The sequence below is a fragment of the Rosa chinensis genome, chromosome 7, assembly GCF_002994745.2.
Source record: "Rosa chinensis cultivar Old Blush chromosome 7, RchiOBHm-V2, whole genome shotgun sequence".
Taxonomy (NCBI): domain Eukaryota; kingdom Viridiplantae; phylum Streptophyta; class Magnoliopsida; order Rosales; family Rosaceae; genus Rosa; species Rosa chinensis.
This window is the reverse complement of record NC_037094.1, coordinates 59,054,402-59,067,496: the sequence shown is the minus strand read 5'-3', so window position 1 is coordinate 59,067,496 and position 13,095 is coordinate 59,054,402. Positions and strand designations below refer to the sequence as shown.

The 13,095-nt window shown below is 40.4% G+C and overlaps 1 protein-coding gene and 1 pseudogene across 1 annotated transcript in view; both read right to left on the bottom strand.

The window, feature by feature from the left end:
* LOC112176908 (alpha-glucan water dikinase 2) overlaps nucleotides 1–13,095 on the bottom strand; it is a 94,255-nt gene that overhangs the window by 61,477 nt on the left and 19,683 nt on the right. The window lies entirely within an intron of this gene.
* Nucleotides 10,473–12,021, bottom strand: LOC112178277 (annotated as a pseudogene).

Below are 13,095 nucleotides of genomic sequence, written 5' to 3'. Positions count from 1 at the left end.
AAGATGATGGATTCGGACTCATCACACACCAGGAACGCCGCCAACACTGGCCTGCGTCCACTATCCCCATCCCAAAACGACATGTGTTTTGGAAGGTTTTGCTAATGTTGGGTATCTCTCTGACCCACACAAAGGTCATTTCCAAAATGGTTAAGTGTTCACCATGGGTAAAGACCGTGATATCTTGGAGGTCTACAGAACAAACCCTAGTTGCTATATCTTTGAACAATGCAGAGATTATTGTTTGGCTCCAGTTTTGTTGCAATTTCGAACTTGTCGACAATATATAGCTTGAGCCACTGACATTGGCTCAATTTCTCCAAGATGTGCCTTGTCAGGCCAAAATGCTCATTTTGGGTCCAAACAATTATTGCTCTTCATGAAATAATTCGTGAATTTATATGGATTGGATCTATAGTTACGCATGTTCGAACAATTGTGGTTTGAAGTCTACCACAGATGAGTCCACGAGTATATAGGATAATGTTGCAAGGCTACATCAAAAGCGACAACACCAAGCATAATCAGCAACAAAAAACTCTTCTCAAGATCAAAGTGAACTAGGTTCGATCTGAGGACAATATGGCAGACTTACTCACTAAGTCATTGCCCAAATTCCACTTTCAGGAAACATTCCGAACTCCAATGACCGTAGTCGGTAGGGGGAGATGCAGACATCAGGGGGAGGTGTCTACATGTATGGTCTCGAAACGTGAAGGGTGTGTTGTGCTCTTTTCCCCCTTCGACCGAGGTTATTTTTGTCCCACTGGGTTTTTGTTACTCGGCAAGGTTTTTAATGAGGCAACGAGAGAAGCACCGTGTTTGGGCAACACAAGGGGGAGTGTTCAAGTAAAACCCTAATTTGTGTTTGGCCCAAACTCTAGGTTACTTGACCTACTGGTAATAGGGTTTAATTAGAAGAATCTAGAGATTATCTTTCCTTGTATGATTCAGACTCTATGCATTGTAATCCTCTATATAAAGAGGCCCCTATTATCAATGAGAATACACAGCGATTTCCTCGCAATTTCAGTTTCTCTAAAACATAAATTAAAATAAAATCAAGGGGAGGATCAGAGGAAAAAGGGTAACTACATATTATACAAGGCCATATTAAAAAAAAAAACAAAAGACAAAAAAGTTGAGGAAATTCTTCCCCAAAAAATTACCCACAAAATAAAAAAAATATAAAAATAGGAACAGTTTTTTCCACCACGTTCTATAAAATAGCTACCCCAATAGTTTTCTCCCATACCTTATCCACACCTATACGATATGTGTTTGGCTTCTAATCTATTCTATTATTAAGAGAAGAGAGTTTGTTAGTCAAAACAGAAAAATTTTACCAAAATATCCCTCAAATATTAAAAAATATTTGAGCTGAAATATTTGAGAAAGACAAAATGGTCAACTACTCACAAATAAAAGAAAAATAAAAGGAATTTAACCAAAGAAATTAAAAATCAAAACAAAATATGTGCAATAATTTTCTCCACGTTTTGTGGAATAACTTCCCAATGTTTAAGGAAAACTAAAATTGGGAGAGAATTGAGTCGTCCTTTCATTGATAATAGGGGCCCTTTTATATAGAGAATTACAAGACATAGAATCAGAGTTGTACAAGGAAAGATAATCGTACAACTAATCGGATATCTATGAATATCTCCGAGAATATATCTAATTCTAAACCCTATTACAAATAAGTCAAGTAACCTAGAGTTTGAGCTAGACACATATTCTAGATTTACTTGAACACTCTCCCTTGTGTCGCCCAAACGTGGTGCTCCTTTCGTTGCCTCATAAAAAACCTTGCCGAGTAACAAAAACCCAGTGGGACAAAAATAACCTCGGTCGAAGGGAAAAAAGAGCACAACATACCCTTCACGTTTCGAGACCATACATGTAGACATCTCCCCCCGATGTCTGCATCTCCCCCTGATGACAATGGTCATGGGAGTTCGGATAACTTCCGCAAACGATGCTACCAACATGTTCCTCTAAAGTGGAATTTAGGCAATGACTTAGTGAGCAAACCTGCTCTACTTCCTCAGATTGAACCTAGTTCATTTTGATCTTGAGGAGAGTTTGTTGTTGCTGATTATCCTTGGTGTTATCGCTTTTGATGTAGCCTTGCTTCATTTGTTCAAAACAAGCAGCATTACCCTAAATGCTCGTAGGCTCATCTGTGGTAAACTTCAAACCACAATTGTTCGAACATGCATAACTATGGATCCAATCCATATACATTCACGAACCACTTCGTGAAGAGCAATAATCTCTGCATTGTCCGAAGATATAGCGACTAGGGTCTATTCTGTAGACCTTTAAGATATCACGGTCTTTACCTATGGTGAACACTTAACTAGTTTGAGAATGACATATGTATGGGTCAGAGAGACACCCAATATCAGCAAAACCTTCCAAAACACATGTCGTTTTGGGTTGAGGATAGTGGACGTAGGCCACTGTTGGCGGCGTTCCTGGTGTGTGATGGGTCTGAATCCATCATCTCTCTGTAGGGATAGAACAAGGCCATATGAATCGTACATCTCAAGTACTGAAAGATATCTTTTACACCAATCCAATGGCGTCGTGTTGGTGCAGAGCTATACCTTAGCTAACAAGTTTACTGCAAATGAGATGTCTGGTCTTGTGCATTGAGTTAAGTACAATAATGGGCCTATTGTACTTAAGTAAGGCACTCGTGCCGCTAGCACATCTTTGTCATCATCCTTTGGACGAAGATGATCCTTTTAAGGATCAAGACTACGGACGATCATGGGGGTGCTTGAAGGTTTGACCTTGTCAAAATGCCTAAGCATTTATTACCACAATGCTCAAGTTTTAAACTGAGACATAATCATGTTCTCCCAAAATCCTTCATCTCAAACTCTGATTTCAAGTGTTCAACGGTTTCCCTTAACTCTTTAAGAGCTTCCTACGAAGATCATGTCCAATATGAACCGCGATAGAATCTAAAACTTGTTATGGAAACGCTCGGGCATATCCCTTCCCAATCAAGTAGTCACTTTAGTGAGCGTTTCAACCTTATTGCAAACGCGCTCCGTGGTCTAGAGCCACTTAACTTGGGTAAATGAAGTTCACCATGAACCTTCATGCATATTCCGTATCTAGATCCCCATAGAGATACGTAGTGAACACATTTGTAAGCATGATCAGTTATTCAGAAACTACTAAACTGACAGGGTAGTGGAGTGCAATGACATCCATTACGAGAGAATATGTCTCATCGTAGTCGATTCCAAGGCGTTTTATGAGAATCCTTGCCCCATAAGGTGAGATTGCCATATCTTTTTCTCATCACGCTTTCTAACGAAGACCCATTAGTCAATAGGTTTTATGTTAGGAGGTGTTGGCATCACTGGCTCAAAGACCTTCCTCTTCGTTAGAGAATCCAACTTAACCTGGATTGCATCTTTCCATTTAGGCCAAATTTCTCTACGTTGGCATTCATTCATCAACAGATCGTGGTTTGATCCGATGGTTTATGGATCACAAAAGTCACTTGCTAAACTAAAAGAAAAATTGTAAAATGGCTAAGTGAGATGCCAAGTCTCACACATGCACAACTTAGGTCTCCCGAAGCCAAAAAGTAGCCAAGAACTCACCAAAATAAATTGGTAGGCTCAAGGCCTCATGGTACTTACAATGAAAAATGTGAGCAAATATTTGGGGGAATTAATTTTTGGTTTTGGAAATTAAAAACTAGGAAATTAAAATTTGCAAAAAAGTAAAGTGCTAAAAATTTAAAGGTTTGGGAAACAATGGACAAAATTTGGGTACTAAAGCATCCACTCTAGCAATCATTTACCGTAACAACATAATTTTGGCACACAACAAAAGGGAAATGGCGCAATCCCTAACTCTAAGCCGGACTAGGGCCTTAGAGTGATAATGCAAATCCGGACTAGGGCATTCACATTCTCATAGTACAAAAATAATGTAAATCCGGGCTAGGGGATTCACATTCTCATCGCACACACATTAAGACCGGACTAGGGCTCCTAACATGCGTAAAATGGCATTAAGTCAATTTTTAGAGACTAACAATTTGCTCACGACAACATGCTCATTCATAAAATCAAGCCACTAATTAAATGAATTTCATGATGAGGATAAGAACTAGTCATAAAATTGGCCAAATTCTATAACAAATTCTCATCGAAAATTACGTAAAATCATGAACAAAAACCACATCACACTTTCATTAAGCACCAAAAATTAATGTCATTACATGGTAAAAATTGCTAGGGCATCAAGCCCTAGACCCAAATAAGAAACTACTCACAATCCATCAACATACCCACAAAGAAATTCATCAATTACAAAAAATTAAAGCAAGAAGAGAGTTAGAAAAGAGAAAGAGACCAAGACTAATCACAACTACACTAGAAAGTGAGCATGACTAGCTTGGAATTATACTCTCTCTTTTACCTAAACCCGGATGCTTGACAAAATGATGGAACTTGATTGAGGAATGGTGAAGAATAGATGAGAGATGAGAGAAAAAATGGGGTGGTCTGGGTGGTAGAGGGTAGGAAGAAGAAGATGGGTCGGCGTTGGTCTCCAAGAGCAAGGAATAGAATTTTTTCCTTTTTGGTCCGTCTCTGGTCGAGAGAAAAAGTGGAGAGGAATAGAATAATAAATGGGTGGCTGGCATTCTCTGTGGGTGATAATGGGATTAAGCTAGGACACGTGTCACTTGATCATTGGTCCAGATGATTAATATTAATCATCAAGCCTTTGCCATTTCTTCATTCTGCTGCTACACATCCCAAGTGCCAACTTGGATTAATTAAACAATCTTAATTAATTAAACATTTGTTTAATTAATTAGACATTTGTCTAATTAATTATTCTTTCCTTCTCAATTTTTTTTTTCTCATCTTCTCAAAATACTTCCGCACAAATTCTCAGAGGCAATTGGATTCAGCTTCCTTGATGGCATTGACCACGGTTAATCCGCATTGACTATTTCGTCCTTTTGTCAAAAAAATCCAATTTGCTCCAATTTCACCTCATTTTATCATGATTTCCGCAACTCCGCTTATTACCTATAAATAATTAAAAATGGATTAATTATATAATAATTGACTTAAAGATTAGCTTAATTCTAATATTTAGAGTGCAATTACGAGCATAGAAATGCGTGTAATCAGCAACAACATCATCAATTATGATGGAGTTTTATCCCACATCTCATGTGCACTAGTGTAATTTTCATAGAGCTCTATATTCTCAAAAATAGGTTATGACGTTGAGGCGTCCCCCAATGATAACCATAACTCGGAAGATTCTCATGAGACGGATTTTGAGTCTTGATGATCAAAGGATTGGAATGTGCCAAAGTATCCTTCGAACCCACTGGCCTCCTACGTATCCTAGCTGGGGCCATGGACTATAATGCCAGAGTGCCACTTTCTTTGGCGTTGGCGCCATGCCTACCTCCGTGTAGGGTGGCGCTACGTCCTCTCGTAGGGACGTCCTTCCTTGCAGGCATATTTGCAGTAGATATGTGTGATCTCGTCACTTTATTGGGGATCGAGATGAGACATAGTGGGGACAGGCCACGACAATTCATGTCGTTCCTGCTGAACATCCTTGTTCTTATCTCCCCCTAACGACGGGAAGACTGTCTCATCAAAGTAACAACCTGCAAATTTAGCAATAAGGAGATCGCCTTGCAAGGGCATTAAGTGGCAGACGATTGTTGGAGTCTCAAATCCAACATAGTTTCCCATTCGTCTATAAGGACTCATCATAGAGCGCTGTGGCGGCACAATTGGCACATAAATGGCACACTCAAAGATGCGTAAGTACGATACTTGTACCCAGTCACTAGCTGTAACGCAGAGGTAGATTGAGCGGCTGTGGGTCATAGACGAATTAGCATAGCTGCATGCGATATTGCATCACCCCAAGCGGATATAAGGAGATTAGTACGCATTACCAATGTCTGGGCTACCATCGTAGTCGTTTCCGCGAGACCATTGGGTTGGGAATATGATGTCCAACATCAGTCCCAATGCAATAGCCATTGAAAGTCTTTGATATAAACTTTCTAGCATTGTCAATTCCAATTGACTAAATAGGATGATCCGGGGAGTGAGCCCGTTGTCATATGATATGTGCTAGGATTGTAGCATAAGCAGCATTACAAGTGGACAATGGCATAACACGTAACCAGCTTGTTTGCATGTCAACCAACATTATGAGATATTTAAACGTCTGCAAGTTGGTTGAATCAGTCCACAGAATCTCCATGGATTCTATGTAAGAACAGAATGAGTATTTTCATATCATTTGCATAGGATGGTCTTAGTCCTAGTTTCTCTACGGAGCAGGCTTTGCAAAATGAGCGAGGGCCTTACAAGCAACCAATGAGGATTTTGGTTGGACCTGAGCGTCTGAAACGCTATTTGAAGCGAAGTTGGAGATTGTAGCATCACCTAGGGTGCCATCACCATGATGGACACCATCCATGACGTCATGGATAGGGACTGTGCCAGCCCTAGGCTGGTGGTGGACTGCTGTGGCGGTCACACTTAGTCTAGGAATCAACTTTTGATTCATGCTTCGTTTCACTCGAGAGAAAGGATGTCCATATGAAGTCTTTAGTAGATAGATCATCATATCATGACTAGGATGACCTATCCTGTCGTGACAAAGCCAATATGTGTCTAAATTCAAGAGATTTTCTCTCATAACTTTATTGGATTTAATACCTCGAATAGTGACATAGAGTCCACTAGACAGAGACATAAACTTCTCTACGATGCGCCTTTGTTCGCAATCATTAGAGGCATTGCAAAGGAACTCATTTCCGTTCTCTACATGCATTTTCGCATAAAATCCGTTGGCTATTCTTAGGTGCGATTTGCCCTAGGAGTGTAGAGAGTTTCTGTGACAGTAATCAATGTGCCATTTGGGAACTTGGGCTATTCCATGTCCTTAAATTAATACTGATGACCCAGCCATCGTAGTCACAAAGTAATATGCTCATAATCAAAATTGAGTCATAATGAAAAGAACTCGAAATTTTATTCATAAGCCAACGGAGTACATCATTGTCTCTTAACCATTAGGAGAATCTAATCCAAATGCTAGCTAATGCAAAATAAAGGTAGTTGTTTGACTTCTTTCAGTAACTCCAAAATAAATATGACCAGGTGAGTAGAGAGATGTCGGTGGAGCAAAGCTCGCTTATGTACCACTTATCTCAAAACCTTCCTAGACATCATAATCATTTTGGATGAGCGTATGTGAAGAAAAACTAAACCAATGGCATTTACTACAAAGTATATGGAAATTGCCTATTACGTCTCTTGGAAAAATAAAGACTTAAACAGAATTGGCGATCTATTGATCCCAGCCAGATTTGTAGTCTTCAACCCTTCACTCTAGATCATCTCCTTGATCTTCTTGTTCCACGTAGTGAGCTTCTCTTGCTTCACAATATGCTTTGTAGGCGGTGACAATTTCTTCACGCGCTCTACAAATGTGTGCCCAATGATCGGATACTCCACATTGAGAACATGCATCTCTTTGCTCAGACTCCATTGATTGAGGTGCTTTGAAAGCGTTATTTAGATGGCTCTTAGTGTTGGTGGCGCCACCAACATGGCCAGAGGCGTTGCCTCCCTCTCTCTTTCCACGTTGACCTCTTCGGTTCCGTGTTCGCCTATTTTGGCAGTTACCTTCCCAAGTAGAGCGATTATATGGATCAGAACGTCCAGAAGTATCCCTACGATTAGGGTTTCGCTCTTGGGGCCCTCTCTTAGAGGCGCGACTATAATTGGATTCCGAAATGTGCTATGTTTCCATGGATCTCAAATTATAGTTCTTCACAAGGATGTTGTCATGCTTTTCAACGACATTTATAGCTCTAACAAGCTCACGAAACCTTGTAATCTGTCCTGCAGTAACATCAATTCGATAGTTCTTAGTAACCATCAATGCAGAGACAGGGAAGGTAGAGAGAGTCTTCTCAATCAACATCGCATTTGTGATCTCTGTACCACAGAATTCCATTAAGGATTTAATGCGAAGTGCTTCTGAGTTGTAGTCAAGAACTGACTTGAAATCACAGAAGCATAGGCTATGCCATCTCACTTCTAGGTCAGGAAGCAGGGAGTCACGGACGTTGCCAAATCTTTCTTCGAGTGAGACCCACAGCCTTCTAGGGTCTTCTTCATTCATACACTCGTACTAGAGCGAATCATCCATATGACGAGTCATTAGGATGGTGGTTTTCGCCTTATTTGCCTCTAAGGATGCTCTATTTTCTTCCAAAGCTTGAGCTTGCTCAATTGTTAGCACGTCTTGACTAGGCTCGAGAATCATATCCAAGATTCCATCGGCCTTGAGATGCTGGCGGACATCACGAACCCACCTGTGATATCCAGAGCCAGTTGTTCCCAATGGAGCGAAGTCCAGTTTGTTCAGGTTATTCATCTTGAAAGAGAACAAGAAATTAGGGTTAGTTTTGGAGCGAAAAAGGCTACCACAAAAAACTATTAAATTTCTAAGTGTAGTTGCTTCCAAGAAATTTAGAGATTTTCTGAGCGTAGTCGCTTCCAAGAAAATCTGATTCCAATAGGGGTTTTGGATTAGATCAAAACAACGATGTATGTGGTCGATCATTGTCTTCTCAACAAACCCTAAGTTTGGAGGACTCTACAAGCTCCAAGCTTGGAGTGAGCATGAACCCCCACAGTTCGGCTTTTGGTATCCCATATGAAGAAGAAAGGGGGGCTAGAAGAAGGGATGTTGGAAGTCCCCGAGAAAAGAAGAAAAGAATGAAAACTTCAAAAATGGGAACTTTTAGAAAAGTTTACCTCTTAGGATTGCAGAGCGAGCTTCAGTCCTAAGCGGACAGACTAGAGAGATGGTGGGGTGGTCGCGGTGTCGCGGGCGTCGTGGATGTGTCGCTGTGTCACAGGGTCGCGGTGTCGCGAGGATGCGGAGCTGCGAAGAAGCGGAGTATCGAGGGCAGGCGAGGGTTCGCGGGAGAAGCGAGCGTGCGCGAGGGTACTAGTCTGATATCTCGCGGAAGTGTCGCTGTGTCGCGTGCGTCACGGGAGTGTTGCGGTTCGCATGCGCCGCGGGAGTGTCGCGGTGTCGCAGGAAAAGCAAACGCGCGCGAAGTCAGAGGGCAAGCAGGGCTTGCGGGCACGAGGACAAGAGGCAAGCGGGGCTTGCAGGTGCTGCAGGGGTAGGGAGGCTAACCTGGTAGGGTTAGCGTTGAGTTGTGACACGGGGACTGCGGGGGTAGTAGTAGTACAGGCGAAGCTAATCCGATTTTAGGCTTATAGATAGGGTTAGGGCTCATGCTGATAACGTGTTTTAGGGAAACGGTAATTGAGAGAGAATTGTTGTGTATGTCCTTTCATTGATAATAGGGGCCTCTTTATATAGAGGATTACAATGCATAGAATCCGAATCATACAAGGAAAGTAATCATACATTGAATAGGAATCTAGATCCTTCTAATGTAACCCTATTACCACTAGGTCAAGTAACCTAGAGTTTGGGCCAAACACAGAATAGAGATTTCCTTAAACACATCTAGCATTATGTTACGAGTTTTAACATCTGCCCTATTATTGTAAACTCAGTAGTAAGGACTATGGGAAATGATCAACCCTCTCAAACCATTTGGCTGCCACTTCTCGATCCATTAGATAACAGAGACCCTTTGTAAACCTTAGTTGTTGCTCCTTCCCAAACAATTCATACAACAAATCACCAAAACCCAACAACTAAATTAAATATATATATATATATATATATATATATATATAGTGAGAGAGAGAGAGAGAGAGAGAGAGAGAGAGAGAGAGAGAGTGGTTTTATTTTTTAGATTGATATGATGATATTAGTATTTTTTTTTGTTTAAAGGAAAAAACAATAGAAAGAGAGGATACAAAAGAGGTTATTGCATTAACTATGGGTAAATTGGGAAGAAATAAAAATTAATTTTCACAGTATTAAATGTATAGGATTGAGTGAAGTTAGAAGACATTTTGCAGACAATAAGTGGAAAATGTTAGAAGGGAAAGGTAGATGGAGAAAGTTGCTAGCATTCCTCATGGGCAGGATTACAGACACTAGAATATGAAATTAATGAAGCACATTAGTGATGGGATGGTTTTGAGTAATTGAGCACTGCTTTGTCACTATTAGTATTAGAGATGGATGTATATGCTCGTCTTGATGGGGTTGGGAGTACTTACAGATTCATCTGTCAATACATCTATTACTTCTTCCTGACGCCACAATCTACTACGTCTTTCAGGGCGGTTCGGGGATTCTTCATGAACAACTTCTCTGCCCATGTCTCGAAGCAAATCATGCATCATGAGCTTGTTTTTTTCACTGATAGTTACAAGACAACGTTGGAGTAGGACACTGATTTCTATTTCTGCTAGAAAACCATAGCTATTGAGGATTTATATGACATAGTTCTTGTCAATTCCGATGAAGAAACAACATATATGGAGGACTATGTTCCTCTGACTCTCAATTGCACCAAAGCTTATTTTGAGCCTTGACTGAATTCTGCCATCAGGAATTTTTTCCAATTTCTTCAGTGTGCTACTCTAATCTCCTATGCTCCTTCCACAGAGGAAAGACCCTAAAACTTCAAGAGCCAGTGGTAAACCTCCACAGTAAGAAACCACTCTTCTTGAGAGTTCGACATAGTCTTCATGAGGAGAAATATTTTGAAAGGCATGCCAACTGACGAGCTCAAGAGCTTCTTCTTCATTCATTTCTTGAGTTAGATGTATTGTATCCACTTTCAGTAGCTCTAGCAAATGTCGATCTCTTGTTGTTATGATAATTCTACTCCCCGGACCAAAGGAATCACGGCTTATATAGCCAATGCATGCAATTGGTCCTCATGTTCTACATCATCAACAATGACAAGTACCTTTTTGCTTCCAAGTTGTTCTTTTATTACATTGATCCCTCTGGAAACATCACCTACCACTATCTTGATTGGTTTTAAGACATCAGAAAGAAGTCTTTCTTGCAGAACAATCTTACCATTTGAGTCCTTTGCAATCTCCCTAACATCTGCTAGGAAGCATCTACTATCAAAGTCATGATAAAATTTGTTATAGATTGATTTGGCAACTGTTGTTTTCCCGATTCCACCCATACCCCAAATTCCAACCATGCGAACATCATCATCTAATCCAACACCTAAACACTTACTAATATCATCAACACGAGAATGTATTGCAACTGGGTAGACAGCTAAATTCAAGTATGTGTTGGCTAGCTGTTTGCATATCTCGTCAATAATGCTATTGATAAACTCTACTTCATGTCTATCAATTAGATTCAGAAGCAGAACTAAGAAGTAGAAAGAAATCACCCCGTTGACTAAAGTTTAAAGGAGAAAAGAAGGACCAAACTGAAAAGATAGGAAGTAAAATATATATATATATATATATATATATATAAGTATTACCTATCAGCAATATCGAAGCCAGCCAAATCCACCGCTCCTCTAAGAGCAGCTCTCCACATTGCTATCTTATCTCTACCTTGATGTACTGTGGCTTCATGTTTCTCAAACGCATGAGCAAAGCTACCAGTCTGGTTTCTGACATGTGAAGGATCGACATGATAGAATATTGGGAAAACCCGTTGCCTTTGTGTTTTTCTACACTCCATGATCTGCAGCAGCTCCTCGAGACACCAACTCGAATCCCCGTACTTTTCTGAGAAGACGATGAGTGAGATCCTACACCCTTGGATTATCTCCACCAAATCCTCAGCTATGTTTTCTCCCCTTCTTAGTCCCTCGGTATCCCTAAACGTCCTGACTCCGGCACGAACTAGTGCCGCGTAGAGGTGGTCTGTGAAGGTCCTCCGTGTGTCTTCACCTATGAAGCTCAAGAACACGTCGTACGTGTAGTCAGGGAACTCCGGTGGCCGTGAGGATGGTGGCCCCGATGGAAGTGATGAGGATGATGACGATGCCTTCATTGGAGTAAGGGGCTATGGATGCAGTGGTTTAGATTTGAGAAATGACGATGGACAAATCGGTAAGAAGAGCAAGTGTTAGAATTTGTGGCTTTGATACCACTATTGTAATTTGGTGCGGAAGCTTTAGAAGTAGTGGGCTAGGACAATGTGTTTAGGACTTTAGTTTTAGGAGCAAGAGTTTGGGAGAAAGAGTTTTAGTAGGACTTTGAAAAAGAGGAGATGGTTGAGTAGTTAAAACAGAGGAGGTGTTTTGTATTAGAACAGAGGAGTTTCTGATAGTTGATAGTTCCTGTTAGAATTTGTGGCTCTGATACCACTGTTAGAATTTGTGGCTTCTCTGAAACCACAAATTCTAGCAGCAACTCAGGTCAGGTCAAGTAAACGGTTTGATTTCTTATTCAGAGGCATCATCAACGCGTTTCTTTCACCCAGTGACAGCGACCTTTTTTCTCCAGTTCTTGTTCATGGCCCCATGTTGGTTTCCACGAACACACCTTTTCTTTTCTCGTAATGCGTAGAGATGGACACCGGATCCAAGAACTATTATTCTTGGCAATTTCAGACTCCGTTTTCCTTGATCATTTCCAAGAATTGACTCGTAGGAAAGGAGGGATTAAATTGAACAGCTACCCCAGCCTTTTAGGCAGTTAAATTCCAAGTATCCTATTATCAAAAGGAAGGGAGATGCCTTTAGCTCTAGAAAAAGTAGAAAAATGATTAATTACATTTTAGTTTCCTAATTATGGGGTGTTTTCAATCTCATACCAAAATATCAAAATTTTATCATTTACCTAGCTTAACTTGACATTGTTTGTTATTTTCAGTAGTTTTAATGATAGTTTTAATGATAGCTTAACTTGACTTTGTTCATTATTCAAAACCTCAAATCTTCCTAGATTACATATCACTATTAATGAATTAGTGAGCATAGAATAGTCCCGGACAACGTGGCAGTGTCATAAGGTGGTCTGGACCAATAATATTACTCGAATTTAGTGGAAACCATTGCAAGAGGTGATAGAAGAAAAAAAAAAAACTGAACCAATTAAGATCAAGTGCATGTCATATAAACCA